General features: G+C 42.3%; 2 long non-coding RNA genes across 2 annotated transcripts in view; one reads left to right on the top strand and one right to left on the bottom strand.

Moving 5' to 3' along the window:
* LOC103885980 overlaps positions 1-475 on the bottom strand; it is a 6,797-nt gene extending 6,322 nt beyond the window's left edge. The window contains exon 1 of the long non-coding RNA XR_004185066.1: positions 190-475. This is a non-coding gene — a long non-coding RNA (uncharacterized LOC103885980). The remainder of the gene's footprint in view (positions 1-189) is intronic.
* LOC116275775 overlaps positions 1-3,781 on the top strand; it is a 4,359-nt gene extending 578 nt beyond the window's left edge. The window contains exons 2-3 of the long non-coding RNA XR_004185067.1: positions 46-660; positions 2,368-3,781. This is a non-coding gene — a long non-coding RNA (uncharacterized LOC116275775). The remainder of the gene's footprint in view (positions 1-45; positions 661-2,367) is intronic.
* Positions 3,782-16,113: the final 12,332 nt, after the last annotated feature.

Genomic DNA, 16,113 nt, shown 5'->3' with positions numbered 1-16,113 from the left:
AAGAATTACCAGCTCTGTGTGTGTGTTCTAAAATTAATGCAACAGGTGCTGCTGCCTCCAACAGGCGTCACCGATTCAGAATGTTTGGGTTCGCGCAGGCCCTTATGGGACACAGGATGGCACCACCTATGTGAAAACTGCAAACTAGTCTGGTGAGTGCATATTTCTCCTTTCCACATTTATACTTACCTCAGCTCCGTCGGCTACCAAGCTCGTTCTTCAAATGAGGTGGAGAAATGTAAGCGCAATGAACGAGGCCCAGATCGCTGGTGGCGCTGAACCCCCAAAAGATACACACAGCGACAGATGCAACGACCTCTCACCTCTACCCCCCTTCCCTGCTGCATCCTCTGAAACCTGATACGCCTGCCTGCCTACCAGGACGCTGCCGTCACCGGCTCCGCTGGGTGGCCAGAGACCGGACTTAACTCCACGCTACCGCCACTCCAATGTCCCACCTTTCTAGTAAATCCACTCTCCTTCCGGCGGAAAAGCCCTTCTAGTTTCCTGGGCGTGAGAGGAAGTCCAGCCCCACGCGCCAGCGGGCTCTAACTGGATGCGCCGAGGAGCTTCGCGCAGGCTCAGAATCGATCGCTCGGCTGGTTGACGTTATCAAGAGGAGAGTCGGTTTGGACTGGGGGAAGGCTTGCGCGGGATCAGGTTGTTGCTGGATCCGAGGGCGGTAGGGAGTGGAGAGAGCGCCGGGAGTCGCTCAGCGGGGTCTGGGAGAACGGCTTGCAGTTTCACATCTCCTCTGCCCGCGGATGTCCTCCGGGGAATTGAGGCTTCCTTCCTCAGCGGCCCTTTTTTCTCTCTTTGCTCCCGCTGCCCCTTGTATTTGGTTTCTTACTATTGATGTAGCATTACTGCTTGCGGTTATAATGGCCACCACTTTATTGAGCATTCACTGTACAAGCATCTCGCAGCAGGCGCTCATAAGCATCTGGCGATTCTTGCTGGAAGCCCAGCCATTCTTTGGAAGGAATTTGACAGCCTACATAATCCTGTACTCTAATATCCACATGGTACTCTTGGAGCTAGGAAGATGAAATTGCCGTTATATTAGTTTTCTGAAGCCGCCATAACAAAGTACCACACACTGGATAGCTTAAAACAACAGATATGTTTTCTCGTTTTCTGGAGTCTGGAAGTCAGAAATCAAGATGTCAGTGGGGCCTTGCTTCTTCTGAGGCTCTGGATAGAATCCTTCCTGCCTATTCCTAGCTTCTGGTGGGAGCCAGCAATCATTGGTGTTCTTCGGCTTGTAGCTGCATTAATCCATTCTCTTCCTCTTTTATCAAATGGTATACTCCCTGTGAGTCTCTGTCTCTGTGTCTTTTATAAGGAAACCAGTCCTATTAGGTAAAAGGCTCACCTTACTCCAGTATGACCTGATCATGACTTATCACATCTGCAATGACACCCTTTCCAAATAAGATCACATTTCGAGGTTCCAGGAAGGACATGAATTTTAGGGGCAACACTAACCAACCCAGTACAGCTATGAAAGTTCTTAAGAAGTAAACAAACGAAGAGTTGACAAACAAATGTAGTACAAGTGGATTCAAACTTAGTTCAGTTTTATCTGAGTATTGATAGACATTCGGGATATCCCTTTAAAAGATGGGTAGGGGCCGGGCGTGGTGGCTCACGCCTGTAGTCCCAGCACTTTGGGACGCCGAAGTGGGCGGATCAGTTGAGGTCAGGAGTTTGAGACCAGCCTGGCCAACATGGCGAGACCCCGCCTCTACTGAAAATACAAAAATTAGCCGGGCATGGCAACAGGTGCCTGTAGTCCCAGCTACTTGGGAGGCTGAGGCAGGAGAATCGCTTGAACCTGGGAGGTTGCGGTGAGCCAAGATCACGCCATTGCACTCCAGCCTGAACAACAGAGCGAGACTTCGTCTCTAAATAAATAAATAAATAAATAAATAATACATGGTGGGTAAGATTTGACTGTGCCATCATAGACTGTCAGAGACAACATTCTGGGCAAAAGAAACATTACAGACAAGGAAGCACGGGTTGAACTGTAAAATAAATTAGGTTAAAGCGGGAAAGACCTTCATTGCATGCTGAAGAGTTTGGAGCCTTTTCTTTATATAAAATTAGGAGCAAATCAACGTGTTTCAGCAACTTAGTTGTGCTTTGAAGATTAATTTACCAGTTTGGGCCAAGCCTGCTTTGCATTTCTTACTCCAGTTTAAGAAGTCTTACATCCTATTATCTGAGCATAACGTGCTGTTTTCATTGTAGTGTCTCTGCCCATCCTGTCTCCTCTGCCTGGAATGCTGCCATGGGGCTACACAATATTCACTTGTCCTTTTTTTTTTCTTTTTTTTTCTTGTCCTGGAAATTGTATTATAGCATGGCGAGGAGTTGAGTGGGGAGAGAAAGTTCTTCAACTCATTTTATGGCATTAGTATCCCCGTAATACCAAGACTGATAAAAAGCACGAGAAGAGAAAACTACATGCCAAACTCAACGTAGATACAAAGCTCTAAAATAAAGTTCTATCGGGAACAAGAAAACGTGTATCTCAGAAATGATTTAACATTAGGAAACCTGTTACTATAAATCATTGTATTAATAGTTCAGAGGTTTAAAGCCACATGATTATCTCAATAACATTATTTTTTGAAAAATTCAATAGCTACTTTGACTTAAGAGAAAAATCTTTAAGCAAATGGGGAATGAATAGCAACTTGATAAAGGACACTTATCAGAAATCTATGGTAACCATCATACTAAATAATACAACAGAAGCATTCCCATTACTGTTAGGGAAAATGAGAATACTCACTTTTACTGCTAATGTTCAACATGGTGCTGGATTTTCTAGCCAATACAGTAAAACAAGCAAAAGGCAAAAACATTAGGAAAGGAAGAAATGAAAATAGTATTTTCAGAAAATGTAATTTTCTTTCTAGAAAATAGAATGTAAGGACAACCTACTAGATGGTGCAGCAAGGTGGCTAAATAGATTAAAGTCATAACTTACGTTTTTTGTATATACCAGTAATAAAATAGAAAAAAGGGAACCCACCCAAAGGGGCCAAATGAAGTACCTATGAGTACACTGAACAAAAGATGTATGAGACTTATGGGAAAATATGAAATATCATTGAAAAATATTAAAGACTTAAGTAAATGGATATTTCATGTTCCAGAATGGGAAATTTTAGTATTCTAAAGATATTAGTCTATTGCAAATTAATAAAAATTGGATGTAGTGCCTACAAAATATTAATATTATACTAATAGGATCTTTCCAAAATAACTCTATTTGGTCAAAGTGTATTATTATTTTGACACACTACTAGGTTTCATTATCTATTTAGAATGTTTATTTAGAATGAGTGATATTGGTATGTAGGAGGTTTTTGTACTATATTAATCAGCTATTGAGACTTAAAGTTATACTAGATTTCTTAAATTTATTTGTATTTCGTATTTGCCTATGGTCTGAAATAATTTAACTTTCGAATGATCTGCTCTTTGAAGGATGCAGAACTCGGTTATGAAATTATTACATAGTATTATATGGTGTGTTTTAAACAATGTAGTCTACTCTTTATGATAATTGGACTATTCAACTTTTCTACTTTATGTGGGCTCAATTACGATTATTTATATTGTGTTTTAAAGTCATTAATCACAAGTGGGTTTTGGATTTTGTGAAATACTTTTTCTGCATCTACAGTTATGATTATGGGATTTAGCTTGTTGATGGGTTACCTTTTTTTTTTTTTTTTTTTTGAGACGGAGTCTCGCTCTGTCTCCCAGGCTGGAGTGCAGTGGCCGGATCTCAACTCACTGCAAGCTCCGCCTCCGGGTTTAGGCCATTCTCCTGCCTCAGCCTCCCGAGTAGCTGGGACTACAGGCGCCCGCCACCTCGCCCGGCTAGTTTTTTGTATTTTTTAGTAGAGATGGGGTTTCACCGTGTTAGCCAGGATGGTCTGGATCTCCTGACCTCGTGATCCGCCCGTCTCGGCCTCCCAAAGTGCTGGGATTACAGGCTTGAGCCACCGCGCCCGGCCGTGATGGGTTACCTTAATTGATTTTTGAATGTTGAACTAGCCTTCCACAGCTGGGGTAAATCCCACTTGGTGACTGATATGGTTTGGCTCTGTGTCGTCACCCAAATCTCTTCTTGAATTGTACTCCCATAATTTCCACGTGTTGTGGGAGGGACCCGGTGGGAGATAATTTGAATCATGGTGGTTCCCCCATACTGTTCTCGTGGTAGTGAATAACTCTCATGAGATCTGATGGCTTTATCAGGGGTTTCTGCTTTTGCATCTTCCTCAGTTTCTCTTGCTGCTGCCATGTAAGCAGTGCCTTTTGCCTCCCGCCATGATTCTGAGGCCTCCCCAGCCATATGGAACAGTAAGTCCAATTAAACCTCTTTTCCTTCCCAGTCTCGGATATGTCTTTATCAGCAGTGTGAAAACAGACTAATACAGTAAAAGTGTATGATTCTTTTTCTTCATTGTTGGACTAAATTTGCTACTGTTTTATTGAAGATTTCGCATCTATGTTTATGAGAGATATTGGTCTGTCATTTTCTTTTCTTTGTCTGGTTTTGGTATGAGGGTGATGTTGTCCACATAGAATTAGTTAGGAAAGCCAGGTACGGTGGGTCACGCCTGGAATCCCAGCAGTTTTGGAGGCTGAGGCGGGTGGATCACTTGAAGTCAGGAGTTTGAGACCAGCCTGACTGACATGGTGAAACCCCATCTCTACTAAAAATACAAAAATATTAGCTGGGCGTGGTGGTGCATGCCTGTAATCCCAGCTACTTGGGAGGCTGAGGCAGGAGAATTGCTTGATCCCAGGAGATGGAGGTTGCAGTGAGCTGAGATGGCGCCATTGCACTCCAACCTGGGTGACAAGAGCGAACATCCATCTCAAAAATAAAAAATAAAAATAAAAAATAAATAAAAAAGCCGGGCGCAGTGGCTCACACCTGTAATCCCAGCACTTTGAGAGGCCGAGGCAGGGGGATCACAAGGTCAGGAGATCGAGCCCATCCTGGCTAACATGGTGAAACCCCATTTCTATGAAAAATATAAAAACAATTAGCCGGGCGTGGTGGTGGACGCCTGTAGTCCCAGCTACTCAGGACGCTGAGGCGGGAGAATGGCGTGAACCCGGGAGGCAGAGTTTGCAGTGATCTGAGATCACGCCACTGCACTCCAGCCTGGGCTACAGAGCAAGACTCCATCTAAAAAAATAAAATTAAAATAAAATACGATGAGATAAGATAAGATAAGATAAAATAAAATACTCGTTCTCCAGGACCTCCATTTTATAGTTAGGATGACTCAGCCTCATATATAGACACCTCACTCCATAATCTTCTGCAAAATTAGCACCAAATTCAGGCAGACCAGGTTTTTGTTGGTAGGGAGAATAGTTGCCAGAGAAATACGCTAGAGGGTAAACACCGATAGATATATAAAAAGCATCAACATCAGTCACTCCGTATTTATTACTTTTACCTGCATTTCTAACCCCTCTCTCATGGTCTATTATTATTACCCCCTTTTTAGTTCTCATAAGACTCTCAGGCCCCATGAAGAATGCTAATAACAAAATTGTACATCTTAGTTAGCTTACACTACTATAACAAAGTACCATGTACTGGGTGTCTTAAATGACAGACATTTATTTCTCACAGTTCTGGAGGCTGAGAAGTTCACGATCAAGGTGCTGGCAGATGTGGTTCCTGGTGAGGATCCTCTTCCGGGTTTGCTGATGGCCTCCTTCTTGCTGTGTGCTTGCATGGCAGGGAGAGAGAGAAGCAAGTTCTCTGGTGTCTCTTAAGGGCACTAAAACTATTATGAGACCCCACCTTTATGATCTCATCTAAACATAATGACCTCTCAAAGGTTCCATCTTCATATACCATCATATTGGGGGTTAGGGCATCGACATATGGATTTGAGGGGTCACAATTCATTGCATAGCATTGTACCTATTCAGCAGTATCCCTTTGAGAGTTATGTCCCAGCACTGTGTCATGTTTTTATATGCAGATGTTGACTTAGTCCTCATTATATAGCTGAGGGAACTGGGTCTAGTTCATTAACTACACTAAGGTTATAATCAGTAAGTTGTCACAGAGCTAGGATTTGAGCCCAGGCAGTCTGAGTGTAAATCCCCAAATCCTAATTCCCTCCCTATACTGCCTCAACAGAGGAAAAATCATTTTGAAACCTGATTAACTGAGTTCAGGAGTTATCACACTTTTATGGACTGGGAATAGAAGTACTTCAAATATTAATTAAACTGATTCTTTTGATAACTGCTTATAAGAAAATAAACCAGACAGACAATAAATGTTTACAATAGAAAGAACTAAAAACAAAACTTTGGAGAATATGGACAGCCAGTTTGAAAGGAGTAATTTCTTGAATGCTGATCACATGAGACATGCCTTGTCAGAAGCAACCACAAGTGTTAACTGATCAAACTGGCTAAGGACTTAAAAAGTTCCTGGCCAGGCAGAGTGGCTCATGCTTGTAATCCCAGTACTTTGGGAGGCCGAGGTGGGTGGATCACGAGGTCAGGAGATCGAGAGCATTCTGGTTAACATGGTGAAACCCCATCTCTACTAAAAATAGCCAGGCGTGGTGGCAGGCACCTGTAGTCCCAGCTACTCAGGAGGCTGAGGCAGGAGAATGGCGTAAACCCGGGAGGCGGAGCTTGCAGTGAGCCGACATCGCGCCTCTGTACTCCAGCCTGGGCAACAGAGCAAGACTCTGTCTCAAAAAAAAAAAGTTCCAGTGAGGGCCTAGGGAAGTGGCATTGTTTAACACTGCTAGTGAATATGTATTTGCACTTCTTCTGAAGAGGAAATTTGAAAATATGTATGTAAAACTTCAAAAAAATTATTCTTTTGACTAAATAGGTTAAACCTGGGTACTAATTCTAAGGAAGTCAAGATGTATGCAAAATGTTATGTACAAGGCTAGTCATTATATTACTTCAAAAATAAATTTATATATATTCTGACTATTAAAAACATGCTACTTACAAAAAAGTCAAGAAGATACAGAGATGTCCATAGAAATAAAAACAAAGAACTTGGAATTTTATCTCTTAGAACTTGCCATTGTTACAACTGGACACCCCTACCCCTTAGTCATGTATGTATGTCAAATTTGTATTTTCATAACTCATTGCTTTTAAAAATACACTTCTCTTACCTAGTTATTCATGCTCAGAATACAAATACATGCTCGCATCTTTTGTGTGTGTGTGATGGAGTTTCACTCTTGTTGCCCAGGCTGGAGTGCAATGGCGCGATCTCAGCTCACTGCAACCTCCACCTCCTGGGTTCAAGCAATTTTCCTGCCTCAGCCTCCCAAGTAGCTGGGATTACCAGCACACGCACGATGCCTGGCTAATTTTTTGTATTTTTAGTAGGGATGAGGTTTCTACATGTTGGCCAGGCTGGTTTGAACTCCCGACCTCAAGTGATCCGCCCTCACGACCTCAAGATGCCCCAAGTTCCCAACTGAAACCACCCTTCAGCCCCCCTGCCTTTTTTTTTTTTTTTTTTTTTTTTTTTGAGATGGAGTCTTGCTCACCACTGAGCTGGAGTGCAATAGTGTGATCTCGGCTCACTGCAACCTCTGCCTCCCGGGTTCAAGTGAGTCTCCTGTCTCAGGCTTCCGAGTAGCTAGGATTACAGGCGCATACCACCAAGCCCAGCTAATTTTTTGCATTTTTAGTAGAGATGGGGTTTCACCACGTTCCCCAGGCTGGTCTCGAACTCCTGAGCTCAGACAATCCACCTGCCTTGACCTCCCAAAGTGCTAGGATTACAGGTGTGAGCCACCGTGCCCGGCTGCTCACATCATTTTATTTATTTTTTTGAGACAGAGTTTCACTTGTGTTGCCCAGGCTGGAGTGCAATGGCACAGAAATCTCAGCCTGCAGCCTCTACCTCGAGGGTTCAAGTGATTCTCTCCTGCCTCAGCTCCCAGTAGCTGGGATTACGGGCATGTGCCACCACGTCCAGCTAATTTTGTATTTTTAGTAGGGATGGTATTTCTCCATGTTGGTCAGGCTGGTCTTGAACTCCCGACCTCTGGTGATCCACCTGCCTTGGCCTCCCAAAGTGCTGGGATTACAAGCGTGAGCCACCGTGCCCAGCCTGCTCACATCATTTTAAATGAATGCCTAGTATTCGACTGTGTGAATAGACCATAATTTAATCAGTGAGTTTTTTTGTTGTTGTTGTTTTGTTTTTTGTTTTTTGTTTTTTTTTTTTTTTGAGACAGTCTCGCTCTGACATCCAGGCTGGAGTGCTTTTGTTGTTTTTTTGTTTTTTGTTCTGTTTTGTTTTGTTTTGTTGGAGACAGTCTCACTCTGACACCCAGGCTGGAGTGCAATGGCGCGATCTCGGCTCACTGAAACCTCCATCTCCTGGGTTCAAGCATTCTCCCTGCCTCAGCCTCCCGAGTAGCTGGGATTACAGGCGCCCAACACCACACCTGGCTGATTTTTGTATTTTTAGTAGAGACAGGGTTTCACCATCTTGGCCAGGCTGGTCTTGAACTCCTGAGCTCAGGCAATCTGCCCTACCTCGGCCTCCCAAAGTGCTGGGATTATAGGCGTGAGCCACCATGCCTGGCTAATTTTTGTATTCTTAGTAGAGACGGGGTTTCACCATGTTGGCCAGGCTGGTCTCGAACTCCTGAGCTCAGGCAATCTGCCCTACCTTGGCCTCCCAAAGTGCTGAGATTACAGGCATGAGCCATAGCGCCCAACTAGTGAACTCTTGATGAGCTTGTTTTTGCCTTGTTAGAATTGAAAACTTGGTTTATCATCTCACCCTCCTAAGATTTCATTAAAATCATACTTAAGAAATAAAAAGAGACATAAAGATATAAATAAGAGAATGGGAAAAGAAACATAAGGATCTAAACAGGAGAATGGGGAAAAGATCATTAGTAGATCGGAGATTTCAAAGAAATTTTGGAAGATAGCTGATGAAGAAATTATAACTGATGGTGGGGGAAGCAGAAGAAACTGTGGAGGGTGAGAGATATAGCCCAGGAAAAAACAATTCACACTATGGAGTGCTAGAAGTTTCCAGAACCAGGAACTATCAGAGACAACTGAGTACAGGAATGAGATATAAGGCCAAGATTCCACATATGAAACAGTTTTCCTTCCCTTCCACCTCTGCATGCAGAATGCCTTACAGCCAAGAATCTACCCCCAGGGTGAGGGTATGATAGGAGGAACAGAGACCATCCAGAACTTCCCATACATTCACACATCACACTAAAACGTTATTCTGTAAATAAATCTAAGGGCTCCATGGAAAATCCCCTGCATTCTGCCCATTAAAGTAAAATGTCAGCATTCCTGTCCCATCATCTTGGCCAGCAGACAAGTTCCACACAAGAGAGCTCATAATCCACTTATTACTTCATTAAAAAATGTAAACAGTCAAGACCCCCTGACTCCAGACATTTGAGGAATACTTCCAATGTGAAATAAACATGGGTGAGATCACTGCACTCCACCCTGGGTGACACAGCAAGACTTTGTCTCAAAAAAAAAAAAAAAGAAAAAAGAAAAGAAAAGCTTAACAAACTGAAATAATTTTTCTTAAATCCAGAAGAAAAGTGAGGTCACAGGGCAAACCACATACCTGGAGAGGCAGACAGGTATGTAGAAAAGTCACAAGCTACCCAGACCAGAAATCTCCAAAGGAACCAATGCCAGGGCAGAAAAATATGAACTGTAATTGCATTGCCAGAGGCTACGTGTAGACAAGTCTGAGAGTCAAAAATTTCAGAAGAAACCAGAAATAGGGGAGGGGGAACCCAAGCTTCTGTGAGTTTTACCTCCAAGAGTTTGACCAGGTTCTCACAATAAATACCAGAGAAAAATCTTGTCAGGCTTCTAGCAGGAGAAGAAGAAAAAGAACCATTTTGAAACATGCCAGAGCATGCTATTCTTAACAAAGTCTGCCCTCGGGAGAATTATTTAATCAGAGCCTAAATTGCTGGAGTTTTATCAGGGCTAACTGGCCTGGGAGAAGGGAAAAATGCCCAACTCCAACCCACTCTGGCCATTTTGTCCCACCTAAGGGGGAAGCAAAAACTGAGAAGCACTTGTAAAGTTCACATTCCAGAAGCATATGCTCACTAAAAGACTGAGACCTAATCATAGGATTCATAGAGGAATACTTTCTTTCTCCTCACACCTTACTCCCACATTACTAAAGGCCTATTTGCAGCAGTTCCTTTTACCCAGTACATCCTGTCCAGTATGAAAAAAAACTTACAAGGCAAACTAAAAGCCAAAACACACATTTTGAAGAGACAGAGCAAGCATCAGAACCAGACATAGCAGGAATGTTGGAATTATTAGACAAGAAATTTTAAACAACTTTGATTAATATACTAACAGCTTTAATGGGTAAAGTAGACAGCATGCAACAACAGATGGTCAGTGTAAACAAAGAGATGGAAATCCTAAGAAAGAACCAAAAAGACGCTGGGAGCGGTGGCTTATGCCTATAATCCTAACACTTTGGGAGGCCTAAGTGGGGCAGATTGCCTGAGCTCAGGAGTTTGAGACCAGCCTGGGCAACATGGCGAAACCCTGTCTCTACTAAAAATACAAAAAAAATTAGCTGGGGGTGGTGGCACGTGCCTGTAGTCCCAGCTTCTTGTGAGGCTGAGGCACGAGAATCTCTTGAACCCAGACCCGGGAAACAGAGGTTGCAGTGAGTCGAGATCATGCCACTGCATTCCAGCCTGGGTAACAGAGCGAGGCTCTATCTCCAAAAGAAAAAAAAAATTAAATTAAATAAAAACAAAAAAGAACCAAAAAAAAAAGGGCAAGAGATAAAAAGCACTGTGAATAGAAAATGAAGAATGTCTTTGATGGGCTACTAGACTGGACATGACCGAGGAAAGAATCTCTGATTCTATAATACATCAATAGAAGCCTTTTTTTTGAGATGGAGTCTCACTTCATCGCCCAGGCTGGAGTGCAGTGGGGCGTGATCTCAGCTCACTGCAACCTCTACCTCCCAGGTTCAAGCAATTCTCCTGCCTCAGCTTCCTGAGTAGCTGGGACTACAGGCGCATGACGCCATGCCCGGCTAATTTTTTGTATTTTTAGTAGAGATGGGGTTTCACCATGTTGCCCAGGCTGGGACCACAGGCATACACCACCACGCCAGGTTAATTTTTTGTATTTTAGTACAGACGGGATTTCACCGTGTTGCCCAGACTGGTCTTGAACGCCTGAGCTCAGGCAATCCACCTGCCTTGGCCTCTCAAAGTGCTGAGATTACAGGCGTAAGCCACCACGTCCAGCCAATAGGAACCTTTCAAACTGGCAATAAAAGAGAACAAAGACAAAAACAAAACAAAACAAAACAAAAAAAACAAACCTAAGAGACTATCCAAAACTTACGGAACAACTACAGAAGATATAACATCTGCATATTATGAATACCAGAAGGAGAAAAAAGAAAGGAATAGAAGAAATTATTCATATTGTTTGAAAGAATAACGACTTGAGAGTTTCCTCAAATTAATGTCAGACACCAAACTACAGATCCAGGAAGCTCAAAGAACACTAAGCAGATAAATATAAAAAACAAAAACAGAAAACTGCAACCAGGCCTATAATTTTCAAACTACTGAAAATCAAAGATAAAGAAAAAATCCTGAAAGAAACTAGAGGGGGCTGGGCACAGTGGCTCATGTCTGTAATCTCAGCACTTTGGGAGGCCAAGGCGGGTGGATCATCTGAGGTCAGGAGCTCGAGACTAGCCTGGCCAACATGGTAAAACCCCGTCTCTACTAAAAATGCAAAAAATTAGCCAGGCATGGTGACATGTGCCTCCAATCCAAACTACTTGGGAGGCTGAAGTAGGAGAATCGCTTGAACCTGGGAGGTGGAGGTTGCAGTGAGCCAAGACCGCACCACTGCCCTCTAGCCTGGGCAACAGAGTGAGATTCCGTCTCAAAAAAAAAAAAAAAAAGAAAAAAAGAAACCAGAGAAACACCTTAACTACAGAGGAGGAGCAAAGTTAAGAATTACAACTGACTTCTCAGAAACCATGTAAGCAAGAAGAAAGTAGAGTGAAATATTTAAAGTATTTAGAGAAAAAAACTCCATCAATCTAGAATTCTGTAGGCTGTGAAACTATCCTTTAAAAGTCAAGGAGAAATATAGATTTTCTCAGAAAAACAAATATTGAGGGAATTTGTTGCCAGTAGAATCCCAAAAAATGTTAAAAGAATTCTTTAGAAGTCGGATGTGGTGGCTCACGCCTGTAATCCCAACATTTTGGGAGGCCAAATGGGGCACATTACCATAGGTCAAGAATTCAAGACCGGCCTGGCCAACATGGTGAAACCCTGTCTCTACTAAAAATACAAAAAAATTAGCCAGGTGTGGTGGCACATGCCTGTAATCCCAGGTACTCGGGAGGCTGAGGCAGGAGAATTGCTTGAACCTGGGAGACAGAGGTTCCAGTAAGCTGAAATCGCACCGTACCACTGCACTCCAGCCTGGGTGACAGAGAGAGACTCCCTCTCAAAAAAAAAAAAGAAAAGAATTATTTAGACAGAAGGAAAATAACACAGGTCAGAATCTCAGATCCACATAAAGAAAGAGCACCAAAGAAGTAGTAAGTGAAAGTAAAATAGAAACTTTTTCTTATTTTTAATTGATCTAACAGATAATAGTTTGTGCAAAATAATATTAACAAATATATTTGCTTATGTGTGCTTATACGTGTATGGTTATGTATGCTTACATATTGTAAGTGATACAAATGACCGCAATGATACAAAGATGGGAAGGAAGAATTAGGATTATTTAATTATTATAAGGAACACTGTTCAAGAAATGGTATAGTGTTATTTGAAATTGGGCTTGGATTAGCTGTAAATGTACATTGCAAACTCTAGGGTGACATCTTTAAAAAGAAAAAGAAAAGTATAAGTGATATGGTAACAAATGAATAAAAATGGAATTACATACAAGGCTCAATTAAAGCCACAAAAGGGGCCAGGCATGGTGGTTCACGCTCATAATCCCAGTACTTTGGGAGGCCAAGACAGGTGGATCATCCGAGCTCAGGAGTTTGAGACCAGCCTGGCCAACATGATGAAACCCTGTCTCCACTAAACATACAAAAACTAGCCGGGCATCATGATGTGTGCCTGTAGTCCCAACTACTTGGGAGGCTGAGGCAGGAGAATGGCTTGAACATGGGAGGTGGAGACTGCAGTGAGCCAAGATTGGGCCACTGCACTCCAGCCTGGGAGACAGAGCAAGACTGTGTATCAAAAATAAAATAAAATAAAATAAAAATTTATCAGGGATAAAGAGAAACCTTATGTAATGATTAAGAAGTTATTTCTCCAAAAAGACATAACAATCCTTAAAGTGTGTGTGCCTAGCAACACAATATCAAAATATGCGAGGTAAAAATCGATAGAACTACAAAGAAAAACAGGTGACTCCATTGTCATAGTTGGAGATTTCAACATATCGCTATCAGAAATAGACAGATCCAGCACGAAGAAAATCAGTAAAGACACAGTTGAACTCAACAACACCATCAATCAACTGAATAATATTGACATCTGTAGACAACTTCATTTAACAACAGCAAAATACACATTTTTCTTAAGCTCATAGGGAACATTCACCAGGAGAGACTACGTTTTGGACCATAAAATACACTTTAACCCACTTAGGAGAATAGAAATTATACAATGTCGGCCGGGCGCGGTGGCTCAAGCCTGTAATCCCAGCACTTTGGGAGGCCGAGGAGGGTGGATCACAAGGTCAGGAGATCGAGACCATCCTGGCTAACATGGTGAAACCCCGTCTCTACTAAAAATATAAAAAACTAGCCGGGCTGGTGGTGGGCGCCTGTAGTCCCAGCTACTCGGAGGCTGAGGCGGGAGAATGGCGTGAACCCGGGAGGCGGAGCTTGCAGTGAGCCGAGATGGCGCCACTGCACTCCAGCCTGGGCCACACAGCAAGACTCCGTCTCAAAAAAAAAAAAAAAAAAAGAAATTATACAATGTCTGCTCTCACATGACAATGGAATTTAACTAGAAATCAATAATAGAAAAATAACTTAGAAATCCCAAAATATTTGGAGATTAAATATACTTCTAATTTACATATGAGCCAAAGAAGAAATTTCAAGAGAAATTTTGAAATACTTTGAATTAAATGAAAGTGAAAATACAATCAAAATTTGTGGGAAGCAGTTAAAACAGTGATTAGAGGGAAATTAACACCATTGAATACATATATTAGAAAAAATGAAAGATCTAAAATCAATTTTAGCTTCCACTTTAGGAAAACGGAAAAAGAAGAGTTAATTAAATACAAAGTAAGTAGAAGAAACAAATAATAAAAATTAGAGCAGAAATCAATGAAATTTAAAACAGAAAATAGAGAAAAAACATTGAAACCAAAAAGCTTGTTCTTGAAAAAGAGCAATAAAAGCAAAACACTTCTAGTAATGTAACTACAAAAAAAATTGAGAAGGCATAAATTACTAATATTAAAAATGAAAGAGGGGAACATCACTACAGATCCCATGAAGATTCAAAGGGTGATAAAAACTCTGTCCAAAAACAAAAACAAGAAAAAAAACTCTACGCTCATAAATTTGATAACCTAAATGAAATGGACCAATTTCTTAAAGACACAATCTGGCAAAACTTACACAAGAAGAAACAATCTGAATAGGCCTATACCTATTTTTAAAATGGAATCAATAATTGGTAACTTTCTGAAACAGAAAGTACTAGATCCAGATGGTCTAACTGATGAATTCCATGAAACATTTAAGGAAGAAATTATGCAAATTATCTATACTCTCTTTCGAAAGACAGAAGTAGAGAGAATCTTTCCTAACTTTTTTTTTTTGAGACGGAGTCTCGCCTTGTCACCCAAGCTGGAGTGCAGTGGCCGGATCTCTGCTCACTGCAAGCTCCGCCTCCCAGGTTCACGCCATTCTCCCGCCTCAGCGTCCTGAGTAGCTGGGACTAGGCGTCCACCACCACGCCCGGCTAATTGTGCCTCATGGGTTTCACCATGGCCAGCCAGGATGGGCTCGATCTCCTGACCTTGTGATCCCCGCCTCGGCCTCTCAAAGTGCTGGGTTGAAGTGAGCCACTCGCCCGGCTTTTTTATTTATTTTATTTTTATTTTTATTTTTTGAGATGGATGTTGTCTTATCACCCCAGGTTGGAGTGCAATGAAGCCATCTCAGCTCCTGCAACCTCCATCTCCTGGGATCAAGCAGTTCTCCTGCCTCAGCCTCCCAAGTAGCTGGGATTACAGGCATACACCACCACCAGCTAATATTTTGTTTTGGCTAGAAGTCTGGGGTTTCCTGCCATAAGTCCAGGCTGGTCTCCAGACTCCTGACTTCAAGAGTGATCCACCGCCTCAGCCTCTCCAAAACTGCTCTGGGATTCCAGGCGTGACCCACCGTGCTTACAAGCACCTAACTAATTCTATGTGGACAACATCACCCTCATACCAAAACCCAGATTAGAAAGAAAATGACGGACCAATATCTCTCTTAAACATAGATCACTGAAATCTTCAATAAAACAGTAGCAAATTTAGTCAACAATGAAGAAAAAGAATCATACACTTTACTGTATTAGTCTGTTTTCCACACTGCTGATAAGAACATATCCCGAGACTGGGAAGGGAAAAGAGTTTAAGTGGACTTACAGTTCCATGGCTGCTTGGGAGGCCCCTCAGAATCTATAAGCGGGAGGCAAAAGGCCTGCTTACATGGCAGCAGAGAAACTGAGGAAGATGCAAAAGCAGAAACCCCACAGTAAAGCCATCGTCTCATGAGTTATTCACTACCACGAAGACAGTATGGGGGAACCACATGATTCAAATTATCTCCCACGGGTCCCTCCCACAACACGTGGAAATTATGGGAGTACAATTCAAGAAGAGATATGGGTGTGACACAGAGTGGAAACCATATCAGTCACCAAGTGGGATTTACCCCAGGTGTGGAAGGCTAGTTCAACATTCAAATCAGTGGAGGTAACCCATCAC

The sequence above is a fragment of the Papio anubis genome, chromosome 7 (genome assembly GCF_008728515.1).
Source record: "Papio anubis isolate 15944 chromosome 7, Panubis1.0, whole genome shotgun sequence".
In the NCBI taxonomy this organism is placed as follows: Eukaryota; Metazoa; Chordata; class Mammalia; order Primates; family Cercopithecidae; genus Papio; species Papio anubis.
The sequence above is the reverse complement of the archived record's forward strand: the minus strand, read 5'-3'. Positions and strand labels throughout refer to the sequence as shown.